Source organism: Scyliorhinus torazame, chromosome 9 (assembly GCF_047496885.1).
Source record: "Scyliorhinus torazame isolate Kashiwa2021f chromosome 9, sScyTor2.1, whole genome shotgun sequence".
Lineage (NCBI taxonomy): Eukaryota > Metazoa > Chordata > Chondrichthyes > Carcharhiniformes > Scyliorhinidae > Scyliorhinus > Scyliorhinus torazame.
Genome location: NC_092715.1, coordinates 68,572,325 through 68,589,553, shown reverse-complemented (window position 1 = coordinate 68,589,553; position 17,229 = coordinate 68,572,325). Strand labels below are relative to the sequence as shown.

At 47.8% G+C, this 17,229-nt stretch overlaps 1 protein-coding gene across 2 annotated transcripts in view; it reads left to right on the top strand.

Moving 5' to 3' along the window:
* LOC140429278 (uncharacterized) overlaps window positions 1-17,229 on the top strand; it is a 41,909-nt gene that overhangs the window by 8,011 nt on the left and 16,669 nt on the right. The window contains exon 2 of one of the 2 annotated variants that reach the window (XM_072516069.1): window positions 12,323-12,412. The exons of the other annotated variant lie outside the window; for it this stretch is intronic. The gene's annotated coding sequence lies outside the window, so the exon portion shown is untranslated. The remainder of the gene's footprint in view (window positions 1-12,322; window positions 12,413-17,229) is intronic. 2 annotated transcript variants of the gene reach the window in all.

Sequence of the window (17,229 nt, the reverse complement as noted above, 5' to 3'; positions counted from 1 at the left end):
TTTTTATAGGCCCCCAAACAGTAACAGATGTGGAGGAAAAGATTGCAATGCAGATTTTGGATAGGTGCGGTAGTCACAGGGTAGTTGGCATGGGTGACTTTAACTTTCCAAATATTGATTGGAACCACGATAATTCAAATAGTTTGGATGGGGCTGTTTTTATGCAGTGTGTGCAGGAAGGTTTCCTCACACAATATGTGGATAGACCGACAAGAGGCGGGGCCACATTGGATTTGGTACTGGGTAATGAACCGGGTCAAGTGTTAGATTTGGTTGTGGCAGAGCACTTTGGAGATAGTGACCACAATTCGGTGACTTTCACTATAGCAATGGAGAGGGATAGGAACATACAGCAGTGCAAGGTTTATAACTGGGGGAAGGGTAATTACGATGCGATTAGGTAAGAATTGGGGGGCATAAGATGGAAACAGGAACTGTCAGGGATAGGCACAATTGAGATGTGGAGCTTGTTCAAGGAGCAAATACTGCGTGTCCTTGATATGTATGTCCCTGTCAGGCAGGGAGGAAATGGTCGAGTAAGGGAACCATGGTTTACAAAGAGGTTGAATGTCTGTCAAGGGGAAGAAGGGGGCTTATGTAAGGATGAGAAAACAAGGTTCAGTTAGGGCACTTGAGGGATACAAGATAGCTAGGAAGGAGCTCAAGAAAGGGCTAAGGAGAGCTAGGAGGGGGCATGAAAAGTCCTTGGCGGGTAGGATCAAGGAAAACCCCAAGGCATTTTACACTTATGTAAGGAATAAAAGATTGACCAAGGTGAAGTTAGGGCCGGTCAAAGACAGTAGGCGCACGTGTGCATGGAGTCTGAAGATATAGGAGAGGCCGTAAATGAATACTCTTCTTCAGTGTTCACATAGGAGAGGGGCCATGTTGTTGAGGAGGATAGTGCAATACAGGCTGGTAGGCTGGAGGAGGTAGGTGTTCGGAAGGAAGATGTGTTAGAAATTTTGCGAAGCCTGAGGATATATCAGTCCCCTGGGCCTGATGGGATATTTCCTAGGATTCTTTGGGAGGCGAGGGATGAGATTGCAGAGCCTTTGGCTTTGATCTTTATGTCCTCACTGTCTACAGGAATAGTGCCAGGACACTGCAGAGAGGCGAATGTTGTCCCCTTGTTCAAGAAAGGGGCTAGGTATAACCCTGGGAATTATAGGTCGGTTAGTCTCACTTCGGTCATAGATAAATTATTGGTAAGGATCCTGAGGGATAGGATTTATGATCATTTGGAAAGATACAGCTTAATCCAGGATAGTCAGCACGGATTTGTGAGGGGAAAGTCTTGCCTCACAGGTTTGATTGTATTCTTTGAGGAGGTAACTAAGTACATAGATGAAGGTAGAGCAGTTGATGTCGTATACATGGATTTTAGTAAGGCGTTTGATAAGGTGCCCCATGGTCGGCTCATGCAGAATGTAAGGAGGCATGGCATGGAGGGAAATTTGGCCGATTGGATCAGTAACTGGCTATCACATTGAAGACAGAGGGTGGTGGTAGATGGTAAATTTTCATCCTGGAGCCCAGTCACCAGCGGTGTACCACAGGGATCAGTGCTGGGTCCTCTGCTATTTGTGATTTTTATCAATGCCTTGGATGATGGAGTTGAAGAGGGTTAGTAAATTTGCTGATGACACCAAGATTGGTGGAGTAGTGGATAATGTGGAGGGCTATTGTAGGCTGCAAAGAGACATTGATAGGATGCAGAGCTGGGATGAAAAGTGGAAGATGGAGTTTAACCCTGATAAGTGTGAGGTGATTCATTTTGGTAGGACAAATTTGAATGCGGATTACAGGGTTAATGGCAGGGTTCTGAAGAATGTGGAGGAGGAGAGAGATCTCGGAGTTCATGTCCATAGATCTCTGAAAGTTGCCACCCAAGTGGATAGAGCCGTGAAGAAAGCCTATAGTGTGTTAGCATTTATTAACAGGGGGATTGAGTTCGGAGCTGTGAGGTTATGCTGCGACTGTGTAAGACCTTGGTTAGACCACATTTGGAGTATTGTGTGCAGTTCTGGTCACCTCATTATAGAAAGGATGTGGAAGCATTGGAAAGTGTGCAAAGGAGATTTAACAGGATGCTGCCTGGATTGGAGGGTAGGTCTTATGAGCAAAGGTTGAGGGAGCTAGGGCTTTTCTCATTGGAGCAAAGGAGGATGAGAGGTGACTTAATTGAGGTGTATAAGATGATGAGAGGGATAGATAGAGTAGACGTTCAGTGACTTTTTCCTCGGATGGATGTAGCTGTTACAAGGGGGCATAACTATAAGGTTCATGGTGGAAGATATAGGAGGGATATCAGAGGTAAGATCTTTACTCAGAGAGTGGTTGGGACATGGAACGCACTCCCAGCTATGGTAGTGGAGTCGGACACTTTAGGAACTTAAGCGGTTATTGGATAGGCATATGGAGTGCACGAGAATGATTGGGAGTAGGTTGATTTGATCTTAGTTTCAGGCTAGTTCGGCGCAACATCGTGGGCCGAAGGGCCTGTACTGTGCTGCACAGTTTTATGTTCTACATGGTCAAACATACATGGAGTTTGAAAGGTTCAAACAGAGTAATTTTGAGAGGTGGATAAGGGCTTTGAAAATAAACCAAACGTATGAAGCTCTCAGAGAAATTGTACTTTTGGAGGAGTTTAAAAATTCAATTCCTGATGTAGTGAGAACTCATGTAGAAGAGCAGAGGGTTAAAACTGTGAGATTAGCAGCAGAAATGGCAGATGATTATGAATTAATTCATAAATCAAAGTTTGGTTTCCGACATCAGCTTCAGCTTGTGAGGGACAGAAACTGGGGACATGAGAAATACTCAAGTGGTAAAGGTAAAGGTGATCTGACGGGAGATAATAATGAGAGTGTACCTCAGATTAAAAAAGAAATCCAGGAGGGTGGAAAAGAAATGAAAAGTTTCAAATGTTTTCACTGTAATAAACTAGGCCATGTAAAGTCACAGTGTTGGTGGTTGAAGAAAAGCACTGGGAAGGCTGATGTGGTAAAACAGGATAAGACAATGGGATTTGTTAAAGTGGTAAAGGAAAGCCCAAGTGAAGCGAAGGAGGTACAAAAGATTGTACAGCCTGATCAAGAGGTGATTGATAAGAAGGTGCCAGATCTCTTTAAATAATTTATTTGTGGGGTAAAGTCTACTCTGTGTATCAGGAGGAGCAGGTAAAGAAGTCACAATTTTAAGAGATACGGGAGCTAGTCAATCATTAATGGTAAAGGAGTTATGTAATTTGGGAAGAATGTTGCAAGAAAAGGTGGTAATATGTGGAATTCAGGGTGAGAGTAGTGTTCCATTATATAAGGTAAGGTTGGAAAGTCCAGTGAAGAGTGGTGAAGTGGTAGCAGGAGTAATAGAGAAACTATCTTGTCCAGGAACACAGTTTATTTTGGGTAATGATATAGCTGGATCGCAGGTGGGAGTGATGCCTACTGCGGTTGATAAGCCAGTGGAAAATCAGACAACTGAAGTGTTGAAGGACGAATAGCCTGGGATTTTTCCAGATTGTGTAGTAACAAGGTGTAGCGCACAAAGACTCACGAGAGACGAATAGAGATGAAGTCGATGAGGCTTTATTAAGCGTGACTTGTTCCCCGCAGTTCAGTAGCTGACTGGCCTGCGGGGGAGAACTCCAGGTTCTTATACTCCGCCTTCAGGGCGGAGCTAGAGGTCAACAGCCAACCAGGACCCGGGATCTGTCAGCCAATGACATCACGGCTTCACAGTCCCACATGACCCCTAATGCATACTACCACATTCACCCCTTACAAAGAACAAAGAACAAAGAAATGTACAGCACAGGAACAGGCCCTTCGGCCCTCCAAGTCCGTGCCGACCATGCTGCCCGACTAAACTACAATCTTCTACACTTCCTGGGTCCGTATCCTTCTATTCCCATCCTATTCATATATTTGTCAAGATGCCCCTTAAATGTCCCTATCGTCCCTGCTTCCACTACCTCCTCCGGTAGCGAGTTCCAGGCACCCACTACCCTCTGATTAAAAAACTTGCCTCGTACATCTACTCTAAACCTTGCCCCTCTCACCTTAAACCTATGCCCCCTAGTAATTGACCCCTCTACCCTGGGGAAAACCTTGTTAAAAATGAACCCGGCGGGGTGGTGCTTCGTATGGTGGTAAGGGTTTACAAGGCTGGTCCTGGGAGGAAAACGTTTGCATGTCATCACAGCATGTACAGAGGTTTCTTTGTTTTGAACTATTTACAGTAAAAGGGGGAAAAGGAAAACGTTCTCGTTACAGTCCACAATATAGTAGTGTTACATTGGTGCCACAAGTCGGTCGGGCGGTCTGGTCGTCCTCGTCGATCGCCTCGGCCCCGGTGTTGGTGCTTGTTCCCGTGTTGTCGTCTCCGGGAGCCTTACGGTTTCTGCTTCTGCTTCACTTCTGGTCGGACCTGGGAGGAGGACCGATCCCCCCGGGAAGGGGGCGCTCGCGGGGTGCGCCGGTGGCAGGGAGGGGGTGATTGGTGTCGGGGGGATGTGCGTGTTGCCGGCGGGCGCCAGATCTCGCAGGGAGACCGTGTCCTGTCGGCCGTCGGGGTACTCCACGTAAGCGTACTGCGGGTTCGCATGGAGGAGGCGAACCCTCTCGACCAACAGGTCCGACTTGTGCGCCCGCACATGTTTTCGGAGCAGGATGGGTCCTGGGACCGCCAGCCAGGTCGGCAGCGACGTTCCAGAGGAGGACTTCCTGGGGAAGACAAGGAGGCGCTCATGAGGCGTTTGGTTAGTGCTAGTACACAGTAGCGACCGGATGGAGTGGAGAGCGTCCGGGAGGACCTCCTGCCACCGTGAAACTGGGAGGTCCCTGGACCGTAGGGCCAGTAGGACGGTCTTCCAGACCGTGCCGTTCTCCCTCTCTACTTGCCCGTTCCCCCGGGGGTTGTAGCTGGTCGTCCTGCTCGAGGCTATACCGTTGCTGAGCAGGAACTGGCGCAGCTCGTCACTCATAAAGGAGGTCGCTGTGGACGTATGCGGGGCAACCGAACAGTGTGAATATGGTGTTAAGGGCTTTAATGACTGTGGCCGCTGTCATGTCAGGGCAGGGGATGGCGAAGGGGAAACGGGAGTACTCGTCCACCACGTTCAGGAAGTATATGTTGCGGTCGGTGGAGGGGAGGGGCCCTTTGAAATCCACACCAAGGCGTTCAAAGGGACGGGAAGCCTTGATCAGGTGCGCACCATCCGGCCTGAAAAAGTGCGGTTTGCACTCTGCGCAGATGTGGCAGTTCCTTGTGACTGTACGGACCTCCTCCACAGAGTAGGGGAGGTTGCGGGACTTTATAAAGTGGTAGAACCGAGTGACCCCCGGGTGGCAGAGGTCCTCGTGGAGGGTTTGGAGGCGGTTAATTTGTGCGTTGGCACATGTGCCGCGGGATAGGGCGTCGGACGGCTCGTTCAGCTTTCCGGGACGGTACATGATCTCATAGTTGAAGGTGGAGAGCTCGATCCTCCACCTTAAGATCTTGTCGTTCTTAATTTTGCCCCGCTGTGCATTATCGAACATGAAGGCTACCGACCATTGGTCCGTGAGGAGAGCGAATCTCCTGCCGGCCAGGTAATGCCTCCAATGTCGCACAGCTTCCACTATGGCTTGGGCTTCCTTTTCCACTGAGGAGTGGCGGATTTCTGAAGCGTGGAGGGTTCGGGAGAAAAAGGCCACGGGCCTGCCCGCTTGGTTAAGGATGGCCGCTAGAGCTACATCGGAGGCGTTGCTCTCGACCTGGAAGGGGAGGGACTTGTCGATGGCGCGCATCGTGGCCTTTGCGATATCCGCTTTGATGCGGCTGAAGGCCTGGCAAGCCTCTGTCGACAGAGGGAAGGTCGTGGTCTGTATTAGGGGGCGGGCCTTGTCTGCGTACTGGGGGACCCACTGGGCGTAATATGAAAAAAACCCCAGGCAGCGTTTTAGGGCTTTTGAGCAGTGTGGGAGGGGAAATTCCATGAGGGGGCGCATGCGTTCGGGGTGGGGGCCTATTATCCCATTGCGCACTACATATCCCAAGATGGCTAGCCGGTTTGTGCTAAACACGCACTTGTCCTCGTTGTATGTGAGGTTCAAGGCTTTAGCGGTCTGGAGGAATTTTTGGAGGTTGGCGTCGTGGTCCTGCTGATCGTGGCCACAAATGGTCACGTTGTCGAGGTACGGGAACGTGGCCTGCAACCCGTGTTGATCAACCATTCGGTCCATCTCTCGTTGGAAGACCGAGACCCCGTTTGTGACGCCAAATGGGACCCTTAGGAAGTGGTATAATCGCCCGTCTGCCTCGAAGGCTGTGTACTTGTGGTCACTTGGGCGGATGGGGAGCCTGTAGTTTTTAAACTCCCTCCCTTGCACCGTTAGGGTCACTATGCAGAAGCCTTTAATCTGTACGGAGTGGGATCCTGCAGCTAGGGAAATCTTTTGCGCACTGGGACGGATGGTCAAAAAACAGCGTCTTACCGTGTCGGGGTGGATGAAGCTTTCCGTGCTCCCGGAGTCGACCAGGCATGGTGTCTCGTGCCCGTTTATCAGCACTGTTGTTGTCGTCATCTGGAGCGTCCGGGGCCGTGCTTGGTCCAGCGTCATTGAGGCCAGATGTGATTGTAGTGTTTGAGCGTCTTCCTCGAACCCCGTGGAGCCGTCGACACTGGGGTCTGTTGTTGCCGTCCAAGATGGCGGCGGGGGTGAACAAAATGGCCGCCCCCATGCATCGCACATGGCTGGGGGGTCACAAGATGGCGGCGGGGGTGGACAAAATGGCCGTCTCCATGTGTCGCACAGGTCTGGGGGATCCCAAGATGGCGGCGCCCCTCCTCCCCTCGTGGTGGCCGGGACCCAAAATGGCGGCGCCTGCGGGTCGCGCTGGGGGGGGTTGGGGAGCGTCAGAAACGCGCAGATCGCCTTGTTCTCCGGGGACAGCGGTAGTCGGGACCCACACTGGTTGCGCCTGCGGGTCGTACATGGGGCGCTGGACAGCGGTGGCCGGGACCCAAACTGGTTGCGCCTGCAGGTCGTACATGGGGCGCTGGGGGGGTTGGGGAGCGTTAGAAGCACGCAGGAATCCTTGTTCGCCGGGGACCGCGGCGACCTCCCGGGACCGGCACACAGCCGCGAAATGGCCCTTTTTCCCGCAGCTCTTACAAGTCGCTGCGCGGGCCGGGCAGCGCTGCCGGGGGTGTTTCGCCTGGCCGCAGAAATAGCAGCGGGCTCCCCCGGGACGACTTGGCGTCTGAACCGCGCAAGCCTGTGGGGTGGGGGGGAGGGGGGGGTTTGTCGCGACGGGGGTCCACGGAGCCCAAGGGGCTGCCGCGCGGTCGGGGCCGTAGGCGCGGGCGTTTCGCGCGGCCACATCTAGTGAGGCTGCAAGGGCCCGTGCCTCTGAGAGTCCTAGCGGCTCTTTTTCTAAAAGTCTTTGGCGGATTTGGGAAGAGTTCATACCAGCCACAAAAGCATCACGCATCAACATGTCCGTGTGTTCCATCGCGTTTACCGGCGGGCAGCTGCAGGCCCGTCCCAAAATTAGTAGCGCGGCGTAGAAAATCATCTATCGATTCTCCGGGACTTTGCCGTCTCGTTGCGAGTTGGTAGCGTGCGTAGATCTGGTTCACTGGGCGAACATAGATGCTTTTTAGTGCTGCGAACGCCGTCTGGTAATCCTCTGCGTCTTCGACGAGAGGGAAAATTTCCGGGCTTACCCTCGAGTGCAGGACCTGTAGTTTCTGGTCTTCTGTGACCCGGCCGGGGGCCGTTCTGAGATAGGCCTCGAAACAAGTCTGCCAGTGTTTGAAAACTGCTGCTGAGTTCACTGCGTTGGGGCTGATCCTCAGGCATTCCGGGATGATCCTGAGCTCCATAGTTCTTTTAAGCACGCTTAATAAATTGTAGCGCACAAAGACTCACGAGAGACGAATAGAGATGAAGTCGATGAGGCTTTATTAAGCGTGACTTGTTCCCCGCAGTTCAGTAGCTGACTGGCCTGCGGGGGAGAACTCCAGGTTCTTATACTCCGCCTTCAGGGTGGAGCTAGAGGTCAACAGCCAACCAGGACCCGGGATCTGTCAGCCAATGACATCACGGCTTCACAGTCCCACATGACCCCTCATGCATACTACCACACAAGGTCGCAAAGTCACAGGTTAAGACAAGAAGATAAATCAAAGGAGGAGCATTGAGAAATATGTGGGAGCGAATGACACAGGGGAGGTAACGGTGGCAGTGGTTTGGGAGGCTTTGAAGGTGGTCGTTAGGGGAGAGTTAATTTCTATTAGGTCCCACAGAGAGAAGAACGAGAGGGCGGAGAGGGAGAGGCTGGTGGGAGAGATACTTAGGGTAGACAAGAGGTACGCGGAGGCCCGGGAAGGGGGTTGGGGGAGCTGCTGAACGAGCGCCAGAAACTGCAGGCGGCGTTTGACTTGCTGACCACGGGGAAGGCGGAGGCACAGTTGAGGAAAGTGAAAGGGGCAGTCTACGAGTATGGGGAGAAGGCAAGTAGGATGCTGGCGCACCAACTGCGCAAGAGGGAGGCGGCTAGAGAGATCGGGGGAGTGCGGGATAAGGAAGGCAACATGGTGTTGAGCCCAGAGAGGGTCCATGAAGTCTTCAGGGAGTTCTTGGGAAGTTATACGAGTCGGAATCCCCGAAGGGAGGGGAAGGGATGAGGCAGTTTATGGACTAGTTGAGGTTCCCGAGGGTGGAGGTGGAGCGGGTGGAGGGACAGGGGGCCCCCGATTGAGTTGGAGGAGGTAGTTAGGGGACTGGCAAGCATGCAGTCGGGCAAGGCCCTGGGTCCGGACGGCTTCCCTGAAGATTTTTATAAGAAGTTCTCGGAGCTACTGATCCCACTCCTGCTAAGAACCTTTAATGAGGCAAAGGAGAGAGGGACCCTCCCCCGACGATGTCGCAGGCATTGATTTCGCTTATTTTGAAGAAGGAGAAGGATCCGCTTCAGTGTGGGTCCTACAGGCCGATATTGCTCCTGAATGTAGACGCCAAACTGCTGGCAAAATTTCTGGCCACCAGAGTAGAGGACTGTGTCGCGGAAGTGATTGGGGAGGACCAGATGGTTTTGTCAAGGGCAGGCAGCTGAACACGAATGTGAGGAGGCTCCTGAACATTATCATGATGCCCTCGGAGGGGGGGGGGATGCGGAAGTGGTGGCTGCAATGGACGCGGAGAAGGCCTTTGACAGGGTGGAGTGGGAGTACCTGTGGGAAGCGTTAAGCAGGTTTGGATTTGGTGAGGGATTCATAGGGTGGGTCAAGCTGCTGGATCAGGCCCCTATAGCGAGTGTGTTCACGAACCGGCTAAGGTCCGAGTATTTCAGGCTGCACCATGGGGTGGGGCAGGGGTGCCCCCTGTCCCCGTTGCTGTTTGCCCTGGCAATTGAGCCGTTGGCCATAGCGCTCAGGACGTCAAGGGATTGGCGGGGGCTGGTGCATGGGGGGGGGGGGGGAGGAACACCGGGTCTCCCTCTACGCGGATGACCTGTTGTTGTACATTTCGGACCCGCTAGAGGGGATGGGGGAGGTCATGCGGATCCTGAGGGACTTTGGGAGCTTTTCGGGGTATAAATTGAACGTGGGGAAGAGTGAGCTGTTCGTGGTTCACGCTAGGGGCAGGAGGAGAGACTGAGGGAGCTCCCACGCAAGATAGTGGGGAGGAGCTTTCGATACTTGGGGATACAAGTGGCCAGGAACTGGGATGCCCTGCACAGGCTCAACTTAACCCGGCTAGTGGAGCAGATGGAGGGAGATTTTAAAAGGTGGGACATGCACCCGCTTTTCCTGGCGGGACGAGTGCAGACTGTGAAGGTGATGGTTCTCCCCAGTGTGTTGTTCCTTGTGTCTTAACAACACTCGTAGTCTTGAAGTTGAAGTAGATGCTTTATTGTGGGTTCATTTTCTCTTCAGTGCTTAACTTTAAGTTACATTTGAGCTGCCTGTCTGTGTCTTGCTACCACTCCCGTTCCTGTGAAGTGTGTGCTGACTTCCTGTTCGTGTGTTTTTATACCTCCCGTGCTCCCTCTAGTGATTGCTCAGTTGTATTGCATCTACATTGACACCTTGCTTAATATACACAGATATACAGATCACCACATCCCCCCTTTTTTCTTCACATATTTTCTGTACAGTGTTAAAGAAAATTGTACAAAACAGTTAGATTACTTATATGTATATCTGTACAAGTGATGATGATATTGGATATTTTACAAAGCCAATTAAGATTTATGAGTCCAATCTTAATAAAAACATTTATGAGTCCAAACTTGATGAATTTGTTCGTTGAGTTTTTTCTTTTTCGTTGTTGACGTGGTGATATTGATATTGCAACTCCGTTGTGAATGTTGTCGGTGTTCTTGTTTTTAAGTAACCAACAAGTCATCCCGAGGTGTTTGAGTGATCGAACCACTGATGTTGAGTGACATGGACTTTTTTTCTGTGCTTGTGGTATCGATTTAGTGTGTCATTTGCCTTGAAAGCTGGTGTGCTTGCTTGTTCTGGAGCAGATGTGAATTTGTGCGATTTGTTGTCATGCCATGGCATGTTTGTAGTCTCATCAATGTTTTGCAGTGTGCTGTGGTATTGTCCTTCATGTGCAGCGCTGTACCATTTTGTACAGGTTGTTTCATTGTCGTTGTTTCTGCCGTATCTGTCTTTGCTGTTTTCGTTGTCGTTCTTGTTGTTTCTGTTTTTATTGTTTTCGCCGTCTCGTCGTGCTTGTTGTTGTCTTTGTTATGCTTCTTGTAGTTTTTGCTGTTGTGCTTGCAGTTTTTGTTGTTGCTGTTGTTGTTCTGCTCCTCTTCTGGAGTCAAAATCTTCAAGATTTCAATTGACGTGGTCTCTCTGGACTCATGAGTAGCCCTACTCTGTGCTTCTGTACAGACGAGCTGAGATCTGTCAGTCTCGCTGTGATTCTGCACCTCCTGTATGTCGAGTGTGATGACATTGTTTTCGCATGCAGTGGGTAGACTTACATTGTCTTCTTCATGATTATGTGAGCTTGGTAGACTTTCATAGTCTGCTTGTGAGTTGCTCCGATACGGTGGGTTGACCTTCATGGTTTTGATCATGCATGGCGTTCGCAATGGAGTGTTTGTTTGCTTCCATTTTGGAGTCTGTCAACGAGCTGTCCGTGGAGGCTTGCGTCACTCCCTCTGTGAGGTCTTTCATCGCTCTCTCTGTGGAGTCGTGCAGTGTTCACTCTGTGGAGTCAATCTGTGCTCTCTCAACGGAGTCATTCTGTGCTCTTTGTGTGGCGTTGTCTTCTTGGGTATTGCTGTCATCCAATATCTCAACGATCTGCCATGGCATCATGGTATTGGATTCATCTACCATGAGTAGAGTCGTGTTGAGCTTTGCAACCGTGTTGCTGATGCTGTGATCAGCATATCCGAATAACTCAGCCAACTCAGCCATGTCTGAGTAGTATTGTTCGAAAAACAAATCATCTTTTTTTGTTTCGGATTTGTTATCGTTCTCTTCACTTTGGGTGGTGCAGACTGCTTGTTCCAGGGTGTTGTGAAATTTATCTTTCACTGCTGGTAAACATTCAGGCATTGTTTTGTCTTTTGAGGTCAGAAAGTTGGGTTTTACCGCTTTAAGTTTCTTGTTTTCAATTTTCGGGTCCTCTGACGTCATGACGTTCGAGACGTCATGTGTGGGGCTCGATTGCGCATGCGCAAATCGATCTTCCTTTACTCTGCGTTTTTTTGTAGACTGCGCATGTGCGGCTAGCGCCTGCGCAGAACCATCTTCGAATGGCGCGATCTTTTCTTTGAACTGGGCATGCGCACATCGATCTTCCTTTACAGTGCGCTTTTTTGTGCACTGCGCATGTGCGGCTTCGGTTTCCTGCGCATGCGCAGACGCAGATTTCCGTCTTTTGTTGCCTGCAGACTGTGAAATGTGCTTAGACACGATTTTAGAGTGGATTTCAGCATTTTTGCTTAGTAAGACATTAAAGTTACTTTTCTCTTTCGATCTGGACTTTTCAATCGCGATTTTCAGAGTTAACCCTTTCTGTTCTGGTTGTGATTATTTGAGTTTTGCATCACTCATTCCCTGTGCAATTTGGTCTCTGAGCACACAATACTGTTCAAATTCCATACAGTGCTCTTCAAATATTTTTAGTATTACTTCTAATTTGGTGCTGTCTTCACCTTTCAAGTATTTAAAGCAATTGTATATTTCTCTAGCTTCATGTCCTGCGATGAGCAGAGCTATATTCATTTCTTCTGAGGTTGCTTTTAAATCATTATCTATGATATATATATGTCGAACATTTGTTTAAATCTTTTCCAGTCATTACTTAAATTACCGGTTGTGTTCAGCTGAGGTGGGGTTCCAACAGATATCATCGAATTAGCGAAGTCTTCCCACGTCGAATGTCCGGTAAGAGTTTTCCTTGCCATTTTGGTTATTTTGTGTCTGCAGCTTGTGTCGTGTTATAGTAAGCATCCTGAAGTCACCTGGTACCATGTGTTATTCCTTGTGTCTTAATAACACTCGTAGTCTTGAAGTTGAAGTAGATGCTTTATTGTGAGTTTGTTTTCTCTTCAGTGCTTAACTTTAAGTTACATTTGAGCTGCCTGTCTGTGTCTTGCTACCACTCCCGTTCCTGTGAAGTGTGTGCTGACTTCCTGTTCGTGTGTTTTATACCTCCCGTGCTCCCTCTAGTGATTGCTCAGTTGTATTGCATCTACATTGACCCCTTGCTTGATATACACAGATATACAGATCACCACACCCAGGTTCCTGTTCGTCTTTCAGTGCCTCCCCATTTTTATCCCCAAGTCCTTTTTTAAGCGGGTGAATAGGATTCTTACAGGATTTGTGTGGGCGAATAAAACCCCACGAGTTAAAAGGGCATTCTTGGAGTGTAGCTGGGGAGGGGGAGGACTGGCTCTGCCGAACTTCTGCAGCTATTATTGGGCGGAAAATGTGGCCATGATTAGGAAGTGGATGATGGAGGAGGGGACGGCATGGGGGCGGCTGGAGGCGGTGTGATGCAAAGGCACCAGACTAGGGGTACTAGTCATGGCGCCGCTGCCGTTCTTGCCGGCGCGATACACCACAAGTCCGGTAGTGACGGCGGCACTGAGGATTTGGGGGCAGTGGTGGCGACACAGGCAGGAGGAGGGGGCCTCAGTGCGGACCCCGATATGGAATAACCACAGATTTGCTCCGGGTAGGATAGATGGGGGGTTCCAAGGCTGGTATAGGGCAGGTATTAGGAGAATGGGGGACCTGTTTATAGACGGGACTTTCCCCAGCATGCAGGCGCTGGAGGAGACGTTCGGCCTGCCCCCCGGGGAATGTGTTCAGGTACCTCCAGGTCCGGGACTTTCTTAAAAAGCAGGTGGGGACATTTCCGCTGCTGCCCCCCGCTCAGATGGGGGGGGGGGGTGGACTGTTGATATACTGTAAGTTTTGTTTTGTATGAAGATAACACCCACCTTGTTTTGTTTAATAATTCTTGTTGATTTTTGTTATGGAAAAACGTTGGTTGGAAAAGCTTTAATAAAAACATTTAGAAAAAAAAAGAAGTTAAATCAGAGTGACGATGAAGTTGAAGTGCAATTATCAGAAACGATTTTTGATCAGATGGTTGAAAAAGAACAAGAACAGGTGGAGGATGAGGTGGATATTTTTAGTTCAGAAAAACTGGCGGAGTTACAACAAAAAGATATAGAAATAAAATGGATGTATCAGAAAACATAGATGGAAGAGGAATCTGAGTGGATACCAGAGTATTATTACCGTAAATGTGATGTCTTGATGAGAAAATGGAGACCTTTACATATGCAGGCGGATGAAAAGTGGGCAGAAGTTCATCAAGTAGTATTGTCGGTAGGGTATAGAAAGGAGATGTTGCGAGTTGCACATGAGGTACCAATGGGAGGTCATTTGGGAATAAGGAAAACTCAAGCTAAAATCCAAAAACATTTTTATTGGCCAGGACTACATAAAGATGTAGTTAAATTTTGTCAATCATGTCACACATGTCAAGTGATAGGGGAACCTCAAGCAGTGATAAAACCAGCTCCCTTAATACCCATTCCAGCATTTGAGGAACCTTTTACAAGGGTCCTAATTGATTGCGTAGGACCGCTTCCTAAAACGAAAAGTGGGAATCAATATCTTTTGACGATAATGGATGTGTCTACTAGGTTTCCCGAGGCCATTCCAGTACATAATATTACAGCTAAAAAGATTGTGGAGGAGTTACTTAAATTCTTTACTAGATATCGACTACCCACAGAAATACAATCGGATCAAGGATCAAATTTTATCTCAAGATTATTCAAAGAAATAATTGATAGCTTAGGAATAAAACAATTTAAATCAACTGCGTACCATCCAGAATCGCAGGGAGCGTTAGAAAGGTGGCATCAGACATTAAAGACAATGTTGAGGGCTGATTGTCAAGATTACCCAGAGGATTGGGATAAACGAATTCCATTTATACCATTTGCAATTAGGGATGCACCTAATGAGTCAACCAAATTTAGTCCTTTTGAACTAATTTTTGGTCATGAGGTAAGAGGACCATTTAAATTAATTAAGGAAAAATTGGTGAGTGAGAAATCAGAACTTACATTATTGGATTACATGTCAAATTTTACGGAATGATTAAATAGAGCAGGTGAATTGGCTAGACAACATTTAAAAGTTGCACAAAATGTGATGAAACGGGTAGCGGACAAGAAATCCAAAGTTTGTAGTTTTGCCAGTGGAGGTAAAGTTTTAGTGTCGTTACCAGTGGTGGGTGATCCTTCAAAAGCAAGGTTTTGTGGATTTTATCAGATTGAAAGGAATTTAAGGTGAATTATGTGGTAAAAACACCAAATAGAAGGAAAATTCACCGAGTGTGTCATGCGTATATGCTTAAAAGGTACTTGAAAGGGAAGGAGAGAAAAAGGAGGAGGTTTTAATGATTCTAACTCAAAGTGACGAACCAAATCCAGATGACTGTGAATTTGACATACCTCAAATTAAATTGTAAAACGAGGATCTTCTTAAAAATTGGGATAAATTGTTGGGTTATCTTCCAGAGGAAAAACAAACTGACCTGAAAGAGTTATTGATATCACATGGGCAATTTTGTGGAGATAAATTGGGAAGTACTAAAATGGCTATGATGTAGATGTGGGAAATGCTGTTCCAATTACACAACATCCATACAGACTTAACCCTTTAAAATTGGCACAGGTTAACAAAGAGAGTGAGAGTATGCTTAAAAATTTATATTGAAGTGGGTTGCAGCCAATGGAGCTCACCCATAGTGATGGTACCTAAACCAGACGGTACCCAATAGTTGTGTGTGGACTATAGAAAGGTTAATGCAGTTACAAGAACGGACTCTTATCCTATCCCACATTTGGAGGATTGCATTGAGAAAGTGGGACAATCAGCTTTTATTTCCAAACTGGATTTACTTAAAGGTTACTGGCAGGTACCTTTATCCGAAAGGGTGAAGGAGATTTCAGTTTTTGTGACTCCAGATGCTATATACCAATTCAAAGTTATGCCATTTGCATGAAAAACGCCCCAGCCACATTTCAACGGTTAATTAACAAAGTTGTTTCAGGATTACCCAATTGTGTGGTATACATCGACAATTTGGTAATTTTCAGCCAGACATGGAAAGAACATTTAAAACATCTGATGGAGTTATTCGATTGATTTCAGGAGGCGGGTTTGGTGGTAAACCTAACCAAAAGTGAATTTGGAAAAGCCCAAGTCACTTTCCTTGGCCATAGAATCGGACAGGGCCGAATGGTCACACGGGATGTGAAACCAACAGTATTGAGGAGTTTCCGATACCCTCAAGCTGAAGGGAAATAATGCGTTCTTGGCATGAGTGGATTTGATCGAACATTTGTGCAAATGTTTTGTAGCGTGATTGCTCCACTGATGGACTTGCTGAAGAAACGTCAAAAATTTCAATGGACAGCGGACTTTCAACAGGCATTTGACTGCCTGAAAGCTGTGATAACCAATGCTCCTGCATTGGAGAATTACAAGGGACTCTGTGATCAGATTGAACTGAAGTAAATGACTTTCAAGAGAAATGCTGAGGCGTAGAGAAATGGACGGATCGCACAGAGACCTTCTTGTTCAAAGAGACTGTCAATCAAGAAGGATTCCCGTAACAGCCTCCGCGAACAGGCGCCGGAATGTGGCGACTAGGGGCTTTTCACAATAACTTCATTTGAAGCCTACTTGTGACAATAAGCAATTTTCATTTCATTTCATTTCATTTCAGTTTGAGGAAGAAAAACGAAAACAAAATGGACTATATTATTATACATGTTTGCATGTGTTGTTTTTTGAAACGAAAAAGTATATTTACTGTGTGCATTTCTTAAAGGATGGTGAAAAATGAAACCATCTTGAAGTTGATGGTTTTTTTTTTTCTTGGGGGGAGGTGTCATGTGAGAGTACCTTTAAGAAATGGGTGTTTATAAATGGGTGTGTATATAAGTATCTGTAGTGAGAGTACCTTTAAGAAATTAGTGTTTATTACTGCAGTGATGTCAGAGTGTGGGTGGAGCTGGGCATGTCTGCCAGCTTTTTACTTTCGTTTTAGGCTCTTTGCTGCAGGGTGTGTTTTGGTTTCGTTTTCAGAGCTGGATCGCTGCAGTCACAGCCAGGAAGTGTATTAGAGTCTCTCTCTGTAATCTAAAGACTGTAAATCGATCCTGGTGATTTAAAACTAATAACAGTAGTGACTTTAACCTGAGGTGCTTCTGGTAAAAGGTGTTTTAAGTCTTATGGATGTTAAAAGGAAAGCTTAAAGGATTACTTAGTGTTGTATTCTTTGGGGGTTGTATTTGAATTAATGGTTGCTAAGATGTTCGCTGTATGTTTTAAAAAGGTTAATTTGAGTTCATAGAATAAACATTGTTTTGCTTTAAAAAATACTTTTCCATTTCTGCTGTACCACACCTGTAGAGTGGGCCGTGTGCTCCCCATACCACAATCTAGTAAAAACTGCGGGTCACGTGAACTCCATGATATACTTTGGGGTTCTCTAAACCCTGGCCGATAACAGTCCCCACTCGATGCCTGGAAAGACCCGGTAACGTAAAGGTTCAGGGCGTCGCTCACTTTCAAGCCCATCAGGAGTGGGTTTCCTCCACCGTTCCCCCGTGGTGCCAGATGCACAATGACCTGGCAGATACATCATTACTCAGCCGGAGTCT